The sequence below is a fragment of the Pelodiscus sinensis genome, chromosome 2 (assembly GCF_049634645.1).
Source record: "Pelodiscus sinensis isolate JC-2024 chromosome 2, ASM4963464v1, whole genome shotgun sequence".
NCBI lineage: Eukaryota > Metazoa > Chordata > Testudines > Trionychidae > Pelodiscus > Pelodiscus sinensis.
The window spans coordinates 12805646-12828455 of record NC_134712.1 but is presented as its reverse complement, the minus strand read 5'-3'; the positions used below and the strand labels follow the sequence as shown (position 1 = coordinate 12828455).

At 43.9% G+C, this 22810-nt stretch overlaps 1 long non-coding RNA gene across 3 annotated transcripts in view; it reads right to left on the bottom strand.

Moving 5' to 3' along the window:
* Positions 1-22810, bottom strand: part of LOC106732054 (uncharacterized) — a 260586-nt gene that overhangs the window by 31673 nt on the left and 206103 nt on the right. The gene's annotated exons all lie outside the window — the stretch shown is intronic.

Below are 22810 nucleotides of genomic sequence, written 5' to 3'. Positions count from 1 at the left end.
TGTTCGAGATCATCTATTTTCTTTACAAAGAGCCATCTACAAGGTTGTGCAATGTTGTGACTGTAATGAGCTGTCATGTCACAGCAAGTTAAATATAGTTCAGGAACTGGGAGGTTCTCCTGGAGAACTGGCAGCTGGAGCCCCAGAGAGTCTCTCTCTTGGGACATAGGGAACACTGCGTGTTTATACTACAAACTTAATATGTGATAACATGAAACACTGTTTTACTATATTCAGGGTCTCATGACCCATCAAAGCACCTGCCTTCTCCAGGGGATGCTTTGCAAGGTAACTACATTCATTAACAGGAAGATCTCTCTGCCTCCTGTGTGTAAAAAGGAGCAACAGTTTCTATGGTGATAGGTGCAATATGATAAGCAAAATGAGGTAAATATAAGGTAAATAAGAGAAAGAAGAGATCAGATAGCTAATTCTACCTGCTCTGCTGTGTAAATGCCATTGAGCTACTGGGGTAGAGTGGGGAAAGACACACCTTTCTCCCCGTGCAAGTGGAATTCTAAGACTAAGACATTAGATACTGCACTTTAAGCTTTTTAAAGAGGCCTGCAATATATTAAATTATATGAATCCAACTGACTGACTACCTGACAATGCTTAGACCACTGGTGTGCTGAGATCACTGCCCATCATGCTGACTAGCAATATGTCATTGTTTTTAGCTCTTGCCTCTTCTCTTATGCTGTAGACATTGTGGGGCAGGTCCTGTCTTTTAGTTTTGTTTCTGCATGACCTAGGGGACAATGGGCCATGGGCAGTGACTAGGGCTTCTGAGTGCTACTTTAAAACCATAACAACAATAACAATTATAATTAATTAAAATGCCACCTACTCGTTTTTGTGGGCTCATTTTCGGACACAATAATGAAGGCTTCTAATCATAATCTAGAGAAGAAAGTTCATTAATGAACTAGAAAATAAAGCATACAACATAGCAGTGAAATAGTTAAGGGGCATCAAGTCTGAAGAAGCTGTAGACACTTGTGAGTGTAGTAAAATAAATGAAAGGGACCAAAAACCATTAGAAATTTATGAGGAAAATGACAGCCAAGTGGTAGTAAGACAGTGGTGTGCAACCAGTGCCCGCATGCCACACACGGTTCATCAGGGTAAGCTCCTGGTGGGCCCCCATATAGTTTGTTTATTTTGTACCCATAGGTATAGCTACCGGTAGCTCCTATTGGCTGTGATTTATTGTTATTGGCCAATGGAAGCTGCAGGGTGCAGTGTCCAGCAAATCCCTGCATTTTACCCTGATGAACGAACCACATGCGGCCTGCAGGCTGCAAGTTGCCCACCAATGTGGTTTTCTTCCCATTCATGCAGCTCATTTCAACTTTTCATCAAGACAAATTCAGCCAAAACTTTTTTTGGGTGACAATGAGTGAATGTATTTAAACTAAATGGAAGGGTAAACAAAAATAGGTCTGCAGTTAGTGCCCTTGATTTCAGAAGGGCAAATGATAAAATTTAAGGGAGTTAGCAAGGGAAGTGGACTCAGAACTCGATGGTCTGAATGTGGAGGAGGCTTGGAATTACTTTGTCCATGTTGCAGAAGCCACCTGAAGTCCTGAATCCCAAGCAAGGGGAACAAACTCATAGGAAGGATCACACTGGAACAGCAAGCTATTAAAAGAAAGTAGAAAACCTGTACAGAATGGAAGAAGGGATTTACCAGAAAAGAAAGCTGAGGTTGGAAAGTTTATTGGAAAAGTCAGAATTGACAAAGGCCAAGCTAAGTTGGATCTTGCAAATGAATTTAAAATCAAACTAAAAGGCTCTTTAGACATATTAATAAAGAGAAAACAAGGGAGAAGGCGGAACTGATAATCACTAAGAAGATGGTGAAGACTAAACATATTCTAGGTGTGGCCCAACACCTAAACAAATACTTTGCCTCTATTTTCAAAGCAGGTAACGAGGAGTTTGGAGGTGCTCATAGGGTGGATACAGGAACAAGGACATGTAAGTTGTAATTACTAGGGATGTAAAAGTTCAACTGGTTAACTGATTATGCACTAAGCTCCAGCTTATGGTTACTGGAACTGGCTAAATTCTTCACAGAGAACTAGGACAGCCCTGTTGAACTGGGAGCACTGGCTCTGGTAGTCTTCTGGGGCTGGGACCTGTGGCAGCTCCCCCTCCCCAGGTGCCCCAGTTAACCATGTAACTGATTGGAGGATTGAATTAAAATGTAAAATGATCTGAACAAACCGGAGAAACAGTTTGAAGAAAGGAGGGTAATAGTCAGTAAGAACAAATGCAAACACTCCACTTAGGAAGGGACAATCAGTCACACACATGCAAAATGGGAAATTACTACCTAGCAAGGAGTACTGCAGAAAGGAATATATAAGTCATAGTGGATTATAAGCTAAATATGATTCAACAGAGTAACACTAATGAAGGGGGAAAAAAAAGCAAATGTAATCCCAACAGGCGGAATCGAATCTTAGACTTCTGGACTCTTAGACTTTTTTTAGAAATAAAATATATTTATTTATATTGGAGCTTTGTGCATGATCCTCTACTGCGTGAGCTAAGTCATCTGTCTCTCAGCTAAGGGTATAGAGCAGACTCATTATTTTCTCTAAGTGTCTTCAGTGCCACTAGATGTGACAGTACACAGTACTCAGAAGGTGTGTAGGTTACACAAACATTCTGTGTTGTATTATCAGACAAGCAAGACATGAGTAATTCTTGAGTGCTGATTAGGCCTCAGTTGGAGCATGGTGTCTAGTTTTGTGTAACCCATTTTGGGAAAGACGTGGACAAATTGGAAAAAGTCCAGAGAACAACAAAAATGATTAAAGGTTTAGAAAACATGGCCTATGACTTTTGGGGCTGCCGGGCACCCGGGAGCGGGGCCACCCATGCACCGGGCTCTTGGGGGCGGGGCCATCCATATGTTAGGTGCCCGGTGCCGGCGCCACCCATGTGCCTCACTCCTGGGACCGGCTCCACTCCTGTGCCACATGCCCAGGGGTGGGGCTGCCCATACGCCACATGCCCGGGGCTGGCACCGTTCCTGTCGCGTGCCCAGTGGCGGGGCTTCCCATATGCTGTGCACCCGGGGCCGGCATACGCTGCATGCCCGGGGCCAGCGCCGGCGCCGCTCTTGTGCCGCATGCTCAGGGGCACGGATGCCCATACGCCGCACACTCAGGAGCTGGCAGCGCCCATGCACCGTGCACCTGTGCCAAGGGCGGGGCTGCCCATATGCTGTGGGCCCGGGGGTGGCTATTGGTGCGGCCAGGGGCTGGCACCGCCCATACGCCACATGCCCGGGGCCGGCACAGCTCTTGCACCGTGCACCCAGGGGCAGGGCCACCTATATACTGCACACCCAAGGGCCGGCACTGCTCATGTGCCCTGGGGTGCGGCCGGCCCCGATCACTCGGCGGGCGCACAGAAATGGCCCGGCGGGCACCATGGCGTCTGAGGGCACCACGTTGGGAACTACTGACCTATGAGAAAAGATTGAAACAACTGGGTTTGTTTGGTCTGGAGAAAAGAAGACCAAGAGGGGACATGCTAATAGTTTTCAAGTATCTAAAAAGTTGTTACCAAGAAGAGGGAGAAAAATTGTTCTCTCTAACTTAAGTGGATGGGACAAGAAGCAATGGACTTAAATTGAATCCAGGGCAGTTTAAATTGGAAATTGGGGGGGGGGGGGGGGGAATTGTCAGGGTGGTTAAGTACTGGAATAATTTGGCCAGGGAGGTTGTGTCATTGGAGGTTTCTAAGAGCAGGATGGGCAAAAACCTATTGGGGTGGTCTAGAATGATAATACTCACTCCTGCTATGAATGCAGAGGACTGGACCCGATAACCTCTCCAGGTCCCTCCAGTCCTATGATTTTATAATCTAAGAAAGGGAAAAGATGGTGAACTGGAAAACTACAAGGCTATTGGACTGACCTCAATTGTATGCAAAATCTTAGAATAAATTTTGAAAGAGTCATTAAAGACAAGGAGGTAAAAGGTAATTGGGATAAAATGTAAAATAGTTTTACAAAAGGTATCTCATGCCAAACCAACCTGATCTTTCTTTGAGAAAGTAATTGATTTTTTCTTTTAGGCAACAGAAATGCAGGAGATCTAACCAACCTAGATTTTAGTAAAGTATTTAAAATAGCTCCACACAGGAATGCATTAGTTATATTGGAGAAGGTGGGGGATTAATACGAGAATTAAGAGGTGGGTAAAGATCTGGTTAAAGGAGAGATTACAATGGGAGATGCTGAAAGATGATCCATCAAGCTTTGAGAGAGGTTAGTAGTGTTGTTCCTCAAGGATCAGTCTTAGAACCAATCTTCTATCATTTCCATTAAGGACCTTGACATAAAAAGTGGGAGTTTGCTAATAAGTTTTGAGGATGACAAAGTTGGGAGCTCTTGCCAGTCCCGAAGAGGAACAATAAGACCATACAAAAATATTTGGACCTCCTTGAAAACTGGCATCACAGAAATGGAATGAAAGCAATGCAAAGTGCAATCTCATGCACTTACATACTGACAACAAAAAATATTTGCTCCAGGCTGAGGATTTATCAGTTGGAATCAAACCTGACTCATTGACACAGGATGACTCAGAGCCTCCGAGGTGAAGCAGCTAATGAATTCTAAGATGCGTTAGGTGAGCTATTTTCAGTAGGTGCAGGAAAGTGTTATTAGCATAGTACAAGGCAATGGAGTGACCCTATCTGACATACGGTGTGCAACTCCAGTCTTCCAGTTTGAGATGATTTCAAACTGGAACAGATATTAGAGTGATCTGAGGAATGGAGAACCTACCTTGCAAGAGGGGATTTAAGGAACTTGACTTCAAAAAGAAAAGCTAGGGGAGATACGAATGCTCTCTGTAAATAAATCCGAGGGATATACACCAAAGAGAGAGAAGGGTTATTTAAGCTAAGGGCAATGTTGGCACAACAAAAAATGGACATCAATATAAACTGGCCACCCATAGCCTTAAAATTAGTCAAAGGATTCAAACCATCAGAAGAGTGAAATTCTGGAGCAGCGTTCCAAAGGCAGTAAGGGCAAAAAAATTAACTTGTTTTAAGACTTATTTTGAAAATTGTAGGGAGGTGTTATAATGAGATTGTCTATAGTGGCCATCCACAACTGCTGTTAGCAAATATCTCCAATGGCCAGAAATGAGACACTAGATATGAAAGGCTCTGAGATAATTATTTCCTAGGTATCTGGCTTGTGGGTCTCAGCCACATGTCTAAAGACCAACTGACTGACATATTTGAGGACAGGAAGGAGTTTTCTCCCAAGTCAGATTTTGGCAGAGACCTTAGGGTTCTTTTTTCTTTCTTTCTCTACACCACGGGTATGGGTCGCATGTTGGTTTGCATTAGAGTAAATGATGGATTCTTTGTATGTTGAAGACTTTAAAACAATGTCTGAGGACTCCAGTAACTCAATGGGCCTGCAATGTGCAAGAGATCAGAGTAGATGATGATGATGGTTCTTTCAGGCCTTAAAATCTATGAGTTTGAGACCGAATGGAAGTGATGTTATGCCTGTCTTACAAATGGGCAACTCAGGTGCAGAGAGATTGTGACTTACCCAAAGTCAAATTTTGGAAGCAAACACATCTCTCCTGGGTCTTAACCCAATGGGTTCACCACCCCTCTTCTCTACAATGTGTGTTTTCAGTGCCTAGCACAATGGAACTCTGATCTCACTAGGCCTTACTAGGTGTAGGGCTAAAGTTAAATACTGTTGAAGGTAATGGGAGTTTTGAATGAGCGGGAACTGAGAAATTTAGCCCTCTGCCACTGAGATCTCACAGTTACTCTTGCCCTACTGGAGCGAAGTGGAGCTAAGCCACTGCTATCCCCTCCAAAAAAGAAAAGGGAGCTTTTAACTGTAGATTTTTTTCCTCCCACAGACTATCAGACTCTAAGGGTGCATCTACACTGCAGGGCTTAACTTGAAATAAGCTACACAAATTGAGTTACGTCAATTGTGTATCTTATTTCAAAATAGCTTGTTTTGAAATAGGGAGCATCTACATATCACTTATTTAGAAATAGAGCACTCTTCCTCTGACTTCCCTTATTCCTCATACAATGAGGTGTCAGCCGACGGTCAGGGCAGTGTGTGTGTGTATGTTTCCGAGAAAAGGTTTAACGTCCGTGTCTTTACTGCTAGGACCGGGGTCCCATCACAGAGGGTGGCCAGCAGGCCAACAGACGCCCCGTTATATAGGAAGAGCTTATTACACCTTAGATTTTAACTGCTAGAACACAAAGTTCCTTCGCAGCGGGCAGCCTGGGAAAGGCTGGAAAGGTGCCCCAACGGATCTTGTCACCTGGGAGTGACACAGATCCAAACGCCCAAGCTCTCCCTATGTCTGTCCCTTTATGACCGGCTGAAGTTCTTTTAAATTGTGCTTGGTTCTGTTACAGCAACTGAAGGAGTCAGGTTAAAACTTAAACAGTTACAGGTTTATTAAAAGACTTATAAAAGCATATGGTTACAATGGCTATTGCTCTATTTCTTAAATGCTAACAAATACAGATTTTAAAAATGGTTACAAAGAAAATAAAGATAGAAAATAGAAATAATGGTACCAAGTGACAGCTTAATCTTTAAAGAGCTCTAAGTCTATGTATATATATACTTAAACAAAGGACCACATCCAGGTACAATTTTTACCCCTTTCTGTGCCTCTCGACTCCAGCGTGTCAGGCCAGGGCCGGTCTCTCAATTCCTAGGAAAGACGAATACGAGGTGGGCGTCCCATTGGAACCTCGGGAGATCAAACACCTAACCCGACCAGCAGATAGATGGTAGATTGACACTCAGAGAAAATGCGCTGCTGGACCTATCTTTATACCCCTGGGGGCCCGTATTCTCTTTCTTATCTAAGATGCCGAATTGTACTGGTCTGTTTTGTGGTGCCAGTTCTTACAAGCAAGTTTCAAGTTAATTTACACTTGCAAGAGAGATAACTAAATTGTGAGCACTAGACATTTTTTACTGGGCGAGAGATTCCTCCCCCCGTGGATGGATGTGTGTTCGTATCAATATGGGTTTCAGTCAAGGGCACTCCTTGGCAGCCTCTTGGTCAGCAATTGGCGTATCTCTGTTTACAGCCATTCACGGTCACAGCAGCCTGGGCCTTCTGCTCTGTGTGCCCTGTATGCTCCAGGCAAGCAAAAATGGATGTTACAAGGGGGGGTTCCTGTCTGGCTTCATGAGGGTTACAGGACTTGGAGTAAGAAGTCCTCCAGCTTGACAGTATTTTGACCCTATTTCAAAAATAACTGCTTGCTGTGCAGACGTAAATTATTTCGGAATAGCGCTAGTTATTTCGAAATAGTGTTGCAGTGTAGATGTACCCTAAGTCATCAATACAGGCAGCTTTTGGGCTAGTTCTTTAATCCAGAGTGGTCAAGGGAGTGCAGCATTTTTCACAAGCTTTTCCAAGGAAGCCTAGAGAGTTTCACATGAGTTCAAATTTGAGTCACTCAAGATAACACAATGGCAAAAGAATTTCAGCACAAGTCTCAAGGGATGACATTAGGATGTCATGGCAATGGCCAAGTGTCATCAAGTGATCTGGAGAGAGCCCTGCCTGTGTTGACAGGTTGCAAAAATCTGTTGGTAGGAGTTGCAGAAATTTTAAAAAAAACCAACAACCCTCAAGCCACTTAAATGCTAAGGGCCATATTTTCAGCTAGACATAAGGACGGAAGGTGAGAAAGGAAGTGTGTAGGAGTCCTTTGTGCCTTCTAATGCTAAACTTAGTTCTTTATCAACCAACTCCCCGCATGGATAAGAACAAGGTGTGCGGTTCCAAGGAACTAGGGTATGGACTGCAGCGAGAGCTGTGTACTTCTAGCAGGTCACAGGTTTCTAGAAACATAGTCTATTTTAAGGTAACTATATTACACTTTACCTGCTTGTGCAATGCATTAGGTTCCTGAGCCAGGCCAGGGGAAATTGGATAAGAATATAACAAAATAAATTCTAATAGTACTAGTAAGGCTATCAAGCAATTAAAAATAATCATGATTAATCGCACGAGTAGGGGACAGGAGTGGAGGGCAGAGGGTTGGGGAAGGGAGGGACTGAAGTGCCAGAGATAGGCTCTGCCAGGAGACTTACCAGACAGCAGTGGTTCCTGAATCAGTCTCCCTGCCTGCTCTGCCCCCGCACGGGCTGCAGCCATATGCTCTGGAACTGCTTGTGCTTCATGGCTGCCTGTTATTGAAACATGTAGCTCCTGGCCAGAAACCAGCCAATGGGATTGTGCTGGGGGCGGGAGCAGCTCCTAAAGCTTCACCCTCACCTCTGGACTCACCAACACCTTCAGTTTTTAAAGAAAAACTGCCCTACAGCTATGTTTCTGAGTGGCGTGATGATAGGGCGAGGCAAGGGGGAGCCTGCCTGAGGATCCCTGAAGCATCTGCAGTCTGGATCTGGTGGTTGGTGGGCCAGATCTGGTGGCTTGGCAGGCTGAATCGACATATTTTGCCCAGGCCTGGTACAGGCACATTGGGTTGAAAGGCTAGACAAGGGGTCCGACTTGCATTTTAGCATCCATGTGATTTACTATAAGAAGGGCCCTACTAAATTTATGTCTATGAAAAATGGATCATTGACTGTGAATAAGCCCTGCCCTGTGAAATTTAGCTATTGGAGAGTTGGGGAGTGGGAGAGGCAGAGCTGGGGATGCCCCAGCCAGGGGCTGCTACCATTCCATGGACTCCGGCAGCTAATTCCCAGACTGGGGAGGGACAGGACTTATTGAGCTCTCGGGAGGACACTAGAGCCACCTCTAAATACCTCCACTTGCTCCAGGAAGCTCTATGGTGGGGCAACATCCCTGGAGTATCCTGCAGCCACAGGAAGTTCCCGGAGGTGGAGGTGGGTCTGATCTTCCATGTTCCTGTGGGAGCGCCTTACTCTTAGCTGCTAGCCCTAGCCACACAGGGGCAAGACAGGACAGTTCTTGCCTGGCACAGCTGCTATCAGAGGGAGATCAGACCCATCTCCCCATACCACCTCCTGCTGCCTGAAGCCCCAGTATTAGCCTCTAGCTGTGGTACTCCCAGCAGCATAGGGGAGATCAGACCCATATCCACCTCCAGGAACCTCCTGGAGCTTCAGGCAGCTCAGTGGCTGCTGCTTACAGAGCCCAGCTCTAAAATCAGCACATAAATGTGGGTGGCAACCCCATGGCCTCCCTACAACAGCTCTGCAACCTGCCCCCCTCTCCCGTTTTGGACACCCTTGGTTACATCCCCATGAAACTTCCAATGTAAACATCCAAATTGGTGAAACAGACCAGTTTTCAAATCCCATGGCCATGAATTTGCACTGAATGGGCTGTGGATTTGGTCAGACCCTTATTATAAGAGCTCTGTGTAAACTCAGAGGCTACGTCTAGACTGCAATCCTCTTTCGAAAGAGTCTTTTTCAAAAGATACTTTCAAAAAAAGCCTCTTTCGAAAAAGAGCATCTAGACTACAACCAGTACTTTCGAAAAAGCAAGCTGCTTTTTCGAAAGAGAGCGCCCCAGCAATCTGTATGCTCTCTTTCGAAAAAGTACCATTTGTATTACATAGCGCCTTTTTTTGAAATAGCTTTCGAAAAAAGGCGTTCTTCCTCGTAAAATGAGGTTTTCCGCAGTTGAAAAATCTGTCGCATTCTTTTGATTTACTTTCGAAAGAACGCGGAAGCAGTCTAGACGCAGGGGAGAGTTTGGTTTTTTTTTTTCAAAAAAAGGCTACTTTAAAAAAAAATCCTGTAGTCTAGACACACCCTAAAGCTTGTCACTCTCACCAACAGAAGTTGGTCTAATAAACAGTATTATCTCACTCAGCTTCTCCCCTTAATATCCTGAGGCTAACGTGGCTACAACAGGACAGCATGAGTTGAAAAAAAAATAAATTGAAATTCTGAGTTCCCAAGGTTATGGTTAATTTCTTTGGGGTTAATGTGTGTATATATACACAGCACACTCCCTTTTTACTGGGAAAAGAGATGAACTGACAACCCATTCTTCATGCTTGAGGCCAATCCACCAGCCGTGGGGATAGATGTGGCTTACTAAATGTTCAGTCATCACCAGTTTGTGTTTTGTCTGCTAAATGAACTGACAGCCACTTCCCTGGTTTGCAACAGCTCGGGCACTTCAAAAATTCATTAAAGAGAACACATTTCATTCCTTATTCACTGCATCACTTTGTTCCACTGTGCAATGCAACATAACAAACTAGTTTGCTGAAGTGATGTCTGCTGACCATTGAAAGCAACATGCTGTGTGCATTTAAGTGACTCAAGTCATGTTTCCACTAAATCAGTGGCAAAATTCCCATTTACTTCAATGAGAACAAGACTGAGCCCTAATTGTTGCCTAGGAAAGAGGTGCTTTCAATTTAATTTGTCTTCCCAACAGGAAAAGATAATGTCAATGTGAGTGAATTTATCTGCTGCTATAATCAGAGCTTTGCAACAGGTTGGGATGAGCTGTTTAGGCCCTCTCTCCTTCCTGGATAAAAGTACCATGATTAAACCTGGTACAGAAGCAGAGGAATTGCTATCCCAAATCAAACTGGGGCTATGTCTAGACTGCAGAGTTTTTCCGGGATACCAGAGGTTTCTGGAAAAATGCTGCTGCATCCAGGGAATGCATCCACTTTTTCGGAACAGCTTCTGAAAAAGCGTGCGTGTTCTTTCAGGATCTCTGTATTCCTCATTTTATGAGGAATAAGGGCTCTTCTAAAAGAGGAAGTTTTTTCAACATTTGATCCCATGTAGATGGGCCAAATGTCAGAAAAGCCTCTTCCGAAAAAAGAATCGGAAAAATTCTTTGCAGTTTGCAATTTGCATATCTTTTCCTGTAAAAAACCCAGCAATGTAGACATAGCCTGGAAGTCCACGTGATCCAGTCTCTAGCAGTGAGCAGTAGCAATGTCTTCTGAGGAAGCTGCAAGAAACTGTACAATGGTCTATTAGGGTACGTCTATACTACAACACTATTGTTATCCCAAAATGACAATCCTGTGTCTTCACAGCAAGCCCATTATTTCAGGCTTGCTATTCTGACGTCCCTGTAAACTTCATTCTATGAGGAGAAAGGGATGTTTAAGAATAGCGCTTTATTTTGAAATTTGCTGTTGTGTAGACAGCGCCAAATGATGAAATGAGCTATTTCAAAACAGCATTGAAATAAGATACGCAACTTGCATAGCTCCAGTTGTGTATCTTATTTCGAGTTACAGTGCAGTGTAGACACACCCTGATAGAGCTGTTCAGAAAATTGCATTTTTTGTGGAAAATTTTAAAAGCAATGCAAAATGTAATATTTTTTCCTTAACTTATTTCACAGAAGTGTTCTGCTTGTTCTGTGAGAAAAGTATATTTTAGGTTTAAAAAAAACCAACCAAACTGGGGGTTGTTTTTGGGTTGTTTTTCATCAATAAATAGAAAATGTCACAAAGCTTTTCCACAAAAATTATTTTTTTAAGAACCATTTTTCATCCAATTTTTGACTGAATATTTTTGACTCACTCTAGTGTATTTGTCCTTTTCATATTTGTTCATTTTTTTAATTGTATCCTTTGGTATATATGGTTGTGACTACTTTCTTCCACTATTTGATCTGAGGAAGTGGGTCTGGCCCACGAAAGCTCATCATCTAATAAACCATCTTGTTAGTCTTTAAAGTGCTACATCGTCCTGCATTTTGCTTCAACTACCCCAGACTAACACGGCTACATTTCTATCACTATTCTAGTGTATTATGGAATTGTTTCCTCTGGGGAAATTCTAAACTCTCCCCATTCGGTGGCTATCACACACTGAAGGATGGAGAAACACCAATACCACCTGTAGCAAAAAGAGAAGTTGTTATGGTGGGGAAGAAGGAGAGTAAAGGGCACATGTCTGGGGCAAGAAGACATGGTCTTGAATACTAGTGAGGTGGATGCTAGAGTTTCATTAGAATTACAGCCACTGCCTCACTCATTTGCCCTTGCGAAAGTGTTATTTTTAATTAGAAATAGCACTTCTGAATCTCCTCATCCAGTTAATTATACAAACCCATTGTCACGAGGTAGCAGACAGCATATAATGTATTCATGGTGCATTGTGTGCACTCCAGCTTAGTTCAGTACTTTCTTTGGCTATGGAGTGTAATTGCCATGGTGTATTGAATATCCTATCTGTTCAGATGAATAGATAAGGGATGTCAGTGATGAAAATGAGGGCACTTGTGAGAGAAACCAAGGGTGACCTCTCCACATGAAAGCCAATTCTTTGTGTTGAAATGCTCTTGAGGAAGGCACATGCATGTGGCTGCTGATTGTGCATCAAGGCAGACGGGCACTGGAGAAGAGAAAAAGAGCGGCTGTTAAATGTTCAGCCCAACTGGACATGAGCGACCCTTCCTCTTGGACAGATGAGGAAACTGTTTGCAACTTGATTCGCTCCACTGAGGTGTCTTTATCTACCTTGGTCCTGTTTTAGCCACCTACATGCAGTTTGATTTCTGGTTACTATTGGTGTAAGAGCAAAGAGGGGCAAGCATTCCTATTGTATAGTGCAGGGGTTCCCAAACTTTTTGACACGGGGACCAGTAAATCCATTCACGAACTTTTGGAGGACTGGTAATGTTCATTTGCATATTTGCATATTCATTAATCAAATGATGAATATTCAAATAAGTTGTTTCTGGTCCTCCCAAAACCCCGAGTGCCAGCTTTAGCAAAGCTTTTGATATGGTCACCCACAAAATTCTTGCCAGCAAGTTAAGGAATATGAATTGGATAAATGGACTGTAAGACAGACAGAAAGCTGGTTAGACTAGGGTTTCCCAAACTTTTTACTTTAGTTGGAACCCTTTTTTTTCAGTACTGCTTTTTGCAGCCCAAAAATATAAACACATAAAAAGCAAACAGAGAAAATACCAGACATATAACATGTCTGGTATTTTCTCATTAGGTAAGTTGTATTATTACTAGATGTATCAGTTCATAGTTTCGAACTGCCTGGCTGATAAATGTGCTCAGGCTGCATGAGAGTGTCTACCAGCCAGCCAGTTTGCAACTACTCGAGTGGTGTGTGTGTGTGGGGGGGGGGGGAGACAATAGAATCCCCGGGCCGGACTAACTCATGCTTTGTGCTTTGCGGGAGGGAGGGGGGAACAGGGCAGTACCCCAAGATCTACATATGGCTGGGTCAGTCTCACTTCCCGCAGGCTGATTCATTCCTCCCCCCTGCTACCTCCGCTGTGTCTCTGGCCAGCCCCACTTCCCCCAACTCCCTCCTGGGCAGCCAGTTCTCCCCCACTTCTTCTCCCAATCTCCCTTGGCCAGCCCCGCTGCCCGCGTCCAGCCCTCCTTCTGGCGGCTGCTTCTCCACCTCCCGCAGCCTTCCCCGGCCAGCTCCCTGCCCCCAACCTCGCACCCCCAGCAGCCCTGCTTCCACCAGCCTCCCAGTCTCCCCAGCTTGCCCCAATTCCCCCTTCCAGTGCTGCTTCCGGAGGCCAGCTCTCCCCTCCTCCTCACTCCAGAATCCCCTGGCACCTGCACCTTCCCTTAGCCCTGCACCCGCCTGGTCCCTCCCCCTTCCTTTACTGCCCCTGCCCCCTTTGCTCTCTTTTTCCCTAATATCCACCCCCTCACTACTCTCTGCCCCATTCGCCTCCTGTCCCTCTGTGCCCTCACACATGACTTGCTCCATCCCCACCTTTCTCATGCCCACCCCTTCTTTCAAGCCTTCTCCCAGCACCTCCTCCTCTAGCCCCCAATGCCCTTCTCTCCTCTCCTCTCCTCTCCTCTCCTCTCCTCTCCTCTCCTCTCCTCTCCTCTCCTCTCCCAGCATTGCCATGTCCCTCCTCCCACTGACACCTCCCCTCCTGCCCTTTCCCTCATTGTCTGCACTTGTCACCCTGGCATTTGTCTCTCTCTCCTGCACCCCGTCCCTTGGTGCCTTCCCCACCCCCACGGCCGCCTCCTCACCTCCGCTCAAGCCCGCCGCCGCCGCCGCCTCCTCACCCAAGCCCGTTCTCTACCTTCTGCCTTCCACATTGCGGGGCTGGAGGCCACGCTCAGGCCCTGGAGGCAGCGTGGCCCCACCACGTGCCTCCAAGGAGTTTTAAAATCCCGGGCCGTGACGTCATGTCACACCCGGGCGTCCTCCCCACCCACATGCAACGCTGCACATGGGCAGCAGCAGGCAGTGAGGAGGAGCCGCGCACGGCGGGGACGCTCTGGGGGCGGGTTGGGAGGACGCGCAGGGGCCTACGTCCAGGCCCACTACAGGCAGAGCTGGGGGAGAGACCCAGCTCCACATATTGGTGGAGCAGGGCCCCTGGCTCTGTAACTCGCCGGCACTTCCGGGTTCAGGGGCACGGGGCCCGGGGCCCGAATCGGCCTAAGGCCGGCCCTGCTGGCAGCCACCAGCCATGCTGAGGTCCAGTATTTTTTTCCTGCGGCCCAGTACCGACCCATAGTTTGGGAAACGCTGTCATACAGGATTTTTTTGCTTCCAGTGGTGACAGAAATACCTCAGCCATGGTATTTCAGGCATTTCCTTTTCTAGTCCAGGCTAAACCAAGAAAGTTCACAGGTAAGAGGAAAAAGAAAAAAAAAATGGCGTGGGTGGAGCAGAGAGGTAGGGATTTTGAGGAGGGAGGAGAGAAATTGGGGGTGACTAATATTTTCATAGCCAGAAAAATGTATTATTGAGATCATTTATTTTATAGGAACTGATTTGTCCATCTCTGTACTGTAAGACCTTTAGATATGCTTTCAGGTTTGTTTTCCTTTAGTGTTGTGATTGCATCCATTAACCACTTCCCCCTAAGTAGCTAAGCAATACCATTTAACACACAAACTTCCTTTCCTTTCTACATCTGTGGTCCACTTTATAAAAAGAACATAAGAACAGCCACACTGGGTCAGACCAGTTTGGGCATCTAGCCTAGTATCCTTTCGGCTTCCAGTAAGCAATGCCAGATACTTCTGAAGGAAAGCCCAGAACAGGACAATTGTCAGCTCATCCATTCCTTATTGCTGATAGCCATTGTGAATCCATCCTCCATAAAATTATCTAATCTTTTTGAAATCATTTATGGTTTTGGCTTTCACAACATTCCATGGCAATGAGTTCCACAGGTTAACTATGAGTTGTATAAAGAAAAGCTTCCTCTTGTTCGTTTTAGACCTGTCGTCCATTAATGACATCCTCATTCTAGTCTTACGTGAAGAAGTAAAAAACATTTCTTTATTCACTTCCTTCACAGCATTCATGATTTTATAGTCCTCTATCAAATCCCCTCTCAGTTGTCTCTTTTGTAAACTTAAGTGTCCCAGTCCTGCAGTTTGTTTTTTATTTCTCACCTTCCTATACCCTTTCTCTTCCCACCTCTTGCTGAAATTAGCAGAATTAGCAGATTGCTTTTTTGATGTGCTTTGGCAATGTGGACACTCTCTTTTGGAAGAAATTTTTCCAGAAGGTCTCTTCTGGAAATCTTCTTCCAAAAGGGGGGCGGGGAGGGGAGAGAAAGAGAGAGAGCAATTCCTCCTTTATCACTCATTTCAGCATTAGCATGCTCATAAAAGACATTGGAAGGATTAGATTTTTAGTGATAAGTGTTGGTAAACGTCAATTTCCCTGCACACGCACACATACGCTGACAAAAACATATTTGTATCAATAATAATTGAAATGTATAGTCAGGCAAAGTAAGAAAGCCTCTGCTTGAGACCTGAAGACTGATTTAGGGATGTTTGTATATTTTGACATGTGAGGTTGACAACTGGTGTTTTAACTATGATAAATCTTTAATTGTTTGAATCTCCAACATCTATCTTTATTAAATAACTATTGTCTGATCCCTTACAATTGTCTGATCTCACTTCACCAAATCAAATTGTGCCATGGGGAATCATAAACCACTAAGGGGCAGAAATCTGTAGGAAAGCCCTGCATTGTCTATTAAATACCATGCTGCATGTTAAGGAACTAGTATGTGTTGGAACTGGGCCACGGCTCACTAAGCCTCAACACTTCAAAGAGGACCCAGTATGGCTCATGGTGGGAGTTCAGATGAAAAGAAAATGGGCCCCTCTTATTTTGGCAGCTGCCTTCCTAAACTGGAAATAGTTCAAGAGTTAGATTCAACTCAGGCACATAATGATACCAAGATTTGTTAGATCCTGGATTCTATGAGCTCCTGGTGTGAGTGGAGAAGGCTAATAAACCCCAGGATCTGCTTTTGAAATTCACAACAGAATTTGTTACTGTGACATTGAGCCAGGAAGAGTTAAGGAACTGGCAGGTTAAATGATCCAAATTTAACCCTTAATGGCATTTCAGGAAAATATGTGAATGGTAGTTGGGGTCATTCCATGTTAGATGGACTAGAGCTTTGAAATGCAAACCTGTAGTGTTAGAGAATTAGAGGTAATTTTAAATGTATGTGTTTGCTTTTATCTTGTTAGCTGTTCACCATGTAAACAGGCGGTTCCTGTCTGTTACTATATTGTATTAATTCAGAGATCAAAAGAGAATATTAACATTTTGACAAAGTTATGGTTGTAACAATATCACTGTCTTCATTTCTCTTTGGAGTATATAGTAAACCACCTGTATATGGCAGGAGATGGGCAGTTGCTTTATAGTAATTCATGCATCTAATTACTGGTGATACATAGGAAAGAGGAAGTTCTACTTCAAGCCAGAGAACTATAAAAAGAATTATTGGGCCTGATTCTGTACCTCAGACCTGCTTAAGGTTTGTCAGGGGAAATTTGAGTCTCAAGATTGAGGTCTCCTGCTCCAGTCTGGATCACCCTGATACTGGACATTGGATTATGACCTATGGAATGAATTTAGAAAAAAAACTCTGCAACTCCTAAGTTGTCCATCCCTACTGTGAAACTGACCTAAGAACTCCATTCATATTTGTATATACAGCCGGTCCCCAAGTTACGAATGGGTTACGGACCAAACACTTGGCGGTAACTCGAAGTGTTCGTAAGTCAGACCCCATTGAGTTACATTGTGACCGTGCTGTTCGTAAGCGCAGGTCACGTTCATAACTCGGGGACTGCCTTTACAACTGCTTAATGGGAAGTTTGGTTGTAAATGCGAATGATTGTCAATCGACCGTTTGTAAGTTGGGGACCGGATGCATGATACATCTTTTCATCTATGCTCTCTCTTTTCTTTTTAAATAAATTTTAGTTTAATTCATAACTGTATATTTGGGTAAGATCTGAAATATTCATTGACCTGGTGAGCAATTTGTCTGATCCTTTGGGATAAGTGGAACATATATGAGGCACAAGATTTTCAGTAAACCTTGTCATAATTGACTTTGCTCTCTGGATTGTTCTAAGGAAACTGTGTTTTGGGCTCCTGGATAACCCGTAAAATACTGTAGAAGTTGTTTTGACGCTGGATTGGTGACCCGAATGATTAGAAATAACCTCCAGTTTTGGGGATCACCTGCTCAATTCATTGCAGTTTGCCTTAACTGAGCAATCTGAATATGTCCCCGCCCTCAGGATCTCCGTCACAGTTACCACTTGCATGCATTTCTCATACCACTGAGTTAATGGGCTGAGTTTATTCAGACCTAATCTTCCTCACTCCTCCCTCTTCCTTCTTTCAAACTTGTTTTATAGAGCATTGAGTTGAATGAGTTTGTATAGAAGAGGAAATTAATTCAAAGCTGAACTGAATTTGATCTTATTTTGAGATTTGTAAATAAAAACCCACACCCCACATGAACATAGCTATTCCAACAAAAATCCCCTTAGATTTTAGATAGACACAATGCTTCTGTTAATGTGCCTGAAGTTGTTCCTAGGCTGATTCCCCTTTGTTGGTGTAGGCTTGTGTCTATGCTATGGGCCCATAGCTGGCATAGTCATATGAACATAAGAACATAAGAACGGCCATACTGGGTCAGACCAAAGGTTCATTTAGCCCAGCATCCTGTCTTCTGACAGTGGCCAATGCCAGATGCCCCAGAGGGAGTAAATAGAACGGCTGTGTCTACATTGGCACCCTTTTCCGGAAAAGGGATGCTAATGAGACACTTCGGAATTGCAAATGCCGCGGGGGTTTTAAATATCCCCCGCAGCATTTGCATGAACATGGCTGCCGCTTTTTTCCGGCTCGGGGTTTTGCCGGAGAAAAGCGCCAGTCTAGACGGGATCTTGTGGAAAATAAGCCCTTATTCCCCTTTTTGAAAGAAGGAATAAGGGATCTTGTGGAAAAGGGCTTATTTTCCACAAGATCCCATCTAGACTGGCGCTTTTCTACGGCAAAACCCCGAGCCGGAAAAAAGCGGCAGCCATGTTCATGCAAATGCTGCGGGGGATATTTAAATCCCCCGTGGCATTTGCAATTCCGAAGTATCTCATTAGCATCCCTTTTCCGGAAAAGGGTGCCAATGTAGACACAGCCAACAGGTAATCAAGGACAGGAATCAAGTGATTCCTCTCCTGTCATCCATTTCCAGCCTCCGGCAAACAGACATAACTTATAATTGAAGACCAGCACTTCATCCCAAACTTGTTGCCAGAACAACCCTGTTTTAGTGAACAATTTCCTTCTGGGGCTCCAGACACCATGGAAGAGACCAATTTGAAGAGCAAAATGTCATCCTCTGCACAGCTTGACCTTGTAAATACGGTGCAAAATGGTGTTCTCTATGAATTGTGTCCTCAAACGCGTCATGTATGCGAGGTCATGTTTTTGAAGAGCAGAATGGCATTCTCCACAAATTAAAGCTGCCATGACCCATCAGCTCATGGCATAATACCATTGGGGTAGTGACTCACATGACGTGGACCAATCTTAAGACGTTTGCCTGCAGTCACACACGAAACTCGATTCTGATTCTTTCTAGTCCTAACCACTATGCCATACTTCCTTTTTGATGGGACTCTTATCTTGACTGGGTCTCTTGGATGCTACTGCAATGAATATTTCATAATAATCACATGTAACCTTTCATTAGATTGCCTCAAAGGTCTTTAATAAGATTTTAACAGATAAGCAAAGGAGTTAGGTTATGTGACTTGCCCAGGGACACACAGCAAGTCATGTGGTAGAACCCACTAAATGTCACTGCCTGTGTCTCAGACTTAATGGGAAAATCACAAAAAAGCCTATTATTGTGAGATTTCTAACTCAGTTTCTGGACCCCAATCTTTGGAATGCTTAGCCAAACCAAACAGAACTTCCAGATGTCTTAGCATTCACTCAGCATTATTTTAATTTAAAGGTTGACTCCCTATGGCATATAAGTGACACGGGGTATCCATCATTATGGATAGTAGCTGTGCTTTACACGTCTGTCAGTATTTTTATCATAGAATCGCAGGACTGTAAGGGTATGTCTACACTAGCTCGTTAGTTCAAGCTAGGTAGGCAAATGAGGGCAACCGGAGTTGCAAATGAAGCCCGGGATTTAAATATCCCGGGCTTCATTTGCATGTTCCCGGGCGCCGCCATTTTTAAATCCCCCTTAGTCCGAACTCCATGCCCATGGCTACATGCGGCACGGAGTAGGTAGTTCGAATTAGAGATCCTAATTCGAACTATCATTACTCCTCGTGGAACGTGGAACGAGGAGTCACGGTAGTTCAAATTAGGATCTCTAATTCGAATTACCTACTCCATACTGCATGTAGCCGTGGGCACGGAGTTCAGACTAAGGGGGATTCATTTGCAACTCCGGTTGCCCTCATTTGCCTACCTAGCTCGAACTAATGAGCTAGTGTAGACATACCCTAAGGGACCTCGGGAGGCAGGGACATCCTTACCCACATAAAGAATATGTAGCTACACAGAGCACTTGAAAATTTGGGCACTACTGAATCTTAATGGCCACCACCCACTCTGCCCATCCCTGGTCTGCCACACAATGAAAGCTGTAAGTAGCTCCATAAATCGAGCTTGTCAAAGAGAAGGCTAAGAGGCAATTATGTAATTTCAAAATACCAACACAGATGAAAGATACTTGATATACTACAGGGTCCTTTAACATTTAATAGACCAAAGAATTACAAAATCCAGTGACTGGAAGATTAAGTTAGAAAAATTCAAACTTAGGTGCATTTTTTAACAATAAGGGTAGTCAGCTATTGGCACACCAAGCCAAGAGAAGCGCTACGTTCATCATCACATGGAGGTTTGTAAAACTGGGATTGGATGTTTTCCTGAAAGATTCGTATTAACTTTCCTGAGGATTTGTCTGCACTTAAACTATTTCAGCGATGCAACTGCATCGCTGTAGAGCATCAGTTAAAATGCTGTCTATGCCAAAGGGAGGCGTTCTCCTGTTGGTGTAGATACTCCACTTCCTCAAGAGGCAGTGTCTAAGACAATGGGAGAATTCTCCTGTTGCCCTAGCATTATCTGCATTGGAGGGGGGGGGGGGGCGAGTCAGATTAATAGCATCACTCAGAGTGTGGATTTTCTATAGCCCAGAGCAACATAGTTAGATCAACGTAATTTCCTAGTGTAGACAAGGCCTGAGTGTCCTCTGGTCAACTAGTCCTGTGAAACATTATGCATTGAGAATACCAGCATTGGAGAAAGCACAAGTGAGGAGTAAAACCAAACTCAGAGCAGTGCTTGCAAAAGAAGCATCTTCCTAATTCATTATAAGCACCTTGTGACACAGTTACGTTAATAGTTTTATGATACACTGGGACACAGAATTGCTTAGATTATACAGTGGCAAAAGAAAATAGTCTGCATCCTATGAGGATCAGTCAGTCAGGTCATTCTTAAAAAATCTGAGAAACACATAGACATCTGTACAGAATCATAGAATCCTAGGGTTAGAAGAGACCTCAGGAGGTCATCGAGTCCAGCCCCCTGCCCAAAGCAGGACCAATCCCAACTAAATCATCCCAGCCAGGGCTTTATCTAGCTGGGACTTAAAAACCTTGATGGATGGAGAGTCCACTATCTCCCAAGGGTGCAGATGAACTAACAGAAAGCATAAGCAGTGTGCATTATAGTTACATAACACTTAAGTGTGTAGGTGGAACACAACATGCCAAAAAGAAAAAGAAATCCTCTTTCAAATACTCTATTTTTTAGGTTTCACCACAATTTTCTATGTACTGGGACTTCTTTCTGACTTTCAAATGCCAAAAATTGTAAATGGAAAGGCTCCCTAGAAGTTTATATCTTTGCAACTGCAGCTTGATAAATACATACTTCCTCTTTCATAGGTTTGACTGCCATGTCAAAACAGATGTAAAATGTTAGAGAGAGAAGCTAGAATTATACCACCTCTTCTGGCTTGTTGTGTGCTGCTGCACTGAAGTCTAGGCCATGAAGATCCTGGATGTTGTTCTGTATCTCGCAACATAGGTTTTCAGTTGTTTGTGAGAAGGGCCTTTGTTGTTTGGCGATGTAGCACCTGTATATTTAAAATGTGGTGGCAAGCTGTAAGGTAAGCTTTAAAAATAGCAGCATGAATCTCAGTAAGGATGACGCATCAGACGTGCTGAATTTACACATTACAGCAGTTTATTTCATACCTAAAAATGTGGCATACTGAGCCTGGGAGCTGAAAGCTGGACTGAGCTTTGTTCTTCTCACACAATATCATCACCAATTAAAAGTTTTAAAGACCAAATCCTGCTCTCAGATACCACTGTGCAGGCCCATTGTTTCCTTTTGGGTTGTATCAGCTTATTTGTATAATCATCCCTTTCCTTTCATTCACAGGACACACATAGAACCCTGATTGTCTGCAAGCAACCTGTGGACAGAGACTATCTTATTGCCTCCGTATAAAACCATGGTATGCCCACATCTTGAATACTGCATACTGATGTGGTCGCCTCATCTCAAAAAGATATATTGGAATTGGTAAAGGGCAACAAAAATGAATAGGGGTTTGGAACGGGTTCCATCTGAAGAGAGTTTAAAAAGAGTTGGAGTTTTAAGCTTAGAAAAGAGGAGACTAAGAGGGGATATGATAGAGGTCTATACAGTCATGACTGGTGTGGAAAAAGTGAATATGGAAAAATTATTTACTTGTTCTCACAATATAAGAATTAGGGGTCACCAAATGAAATTAATAGGTAGCAGGTTTAAAACAAATAAACAAGGAAGTTTTTCTTCACTCAGCACACAGTCAACCTCTGGAACTCCTTGCCAGAGGATGTGGTGAAGGCTAGGACTTTAACAGGGTTCAAAAAAGAGCTAGCTAGATTAATGGACATTAGGTCCATCAATGGGTATTAACCAGGATGGATAGGAATGGTGTCCCTAGCCTCTGTTTGTCTGGAAATGGGTGACAAGAGAGGGCTTACATGAGGATTATCTATTATGTTCCCTTCCTCTGGGGCATCTGGTATTGGCCAGTTGGCAGACAGGATACTGGGCTAGATGGACCTTTGGTCTGACCCAGTACGGCCGTTCTTATGTTCTTATGATTGTAGGTTGACCACCGTTGCCCAGTGATTCCATCACTTGATGGAATCCAGTGATTCCATCACTTTATCTCCAACACTTCTCTTCTCCGCCAAAATTTTTCTGCAGTCCAAGAGAAATAAGCAACTTGGCAGGAAGTTTTCATAATCTGATACCAATAAAGGATAGAGCTAAAATTCAGAGGAATCTGCATAAACTGGGGAACTGAGATACAGACAAGAAAATGAAATTTTGACAAAGGAAGAAAAAGCAAATGCAGAAATACATAATGGCAGATAGCCGGCTTGGCAGCAGCACAGCTAAAAGAGATCTGGAAGTTGTGGTGGAGCACAATCTCAA